Genomic DNA, 628 nt, shown 5'->3' on the forward strand with positions numbered 1-628 from the left:
AACAAACAAAAAAACCAAAAAACACAAAACAAAATAATGGCCTTCCTTAATTTTGTTTTAAAAATTCCCCCTTTTTGGCCAGGTTCTCATTTAAGTGAGTGTGACCAAAACTTAGGGCCTTATTGACACTCTGTTATCATTTTTGGTTGAGGGTCTCAGCATGTGATTCCTAGGTCATGGTGACCTCATGGTCGCACATTTCTTTTAGCTTTTGCCATTCCACTTGAAGAGAGACCATTTGATGCTTTAGAGCTGGCTGTGTACAAACATTAAAAACCTTTGAGAGAATACAGCACATCAGGGAGACTATTATGGCTATCGGGAGGATAATACCAAGAATTTGGAGTACACAGGGTCCCCATCCACCAAATCCTAAAATTCAATAGAGAATGAGATGGAGGAAGAGTTTACTCGCTTGACTAAGTAGTCTTTTCATTAATCTCCTACAGCTGAACTTGTATAATCTACATTTGACGTATTTCTCCACAGGCCACAAGTGTCAACAGATGCCCAGGTACTTTTCTGTTTCACGAATTCTGTTATTCAGCATGACTTTCACAAAAGAATTTAAAGTCTGTTGTGTAATGATACCCTTTAAAGTAGACTCTGCTGGCCCGGCGCGGTGGCT

This window comes from Colobus angolensis, unplaced genomic scaffold (genome assembly GCF_000951035.1).
Source record: "Colobus angolensis palliatus isolate OR3802 unplaced genomic scaffold, Cang.pa_1.0 Scaffold65, whole genome shotgun sequence".
Classification (NCBI taxonomy): domain Eukaryota; kingdom Metazoa; phylum Chordata; class Mammalia; order Primates; family Cercopithecidae; genus Colobus; species Colobus angolensis.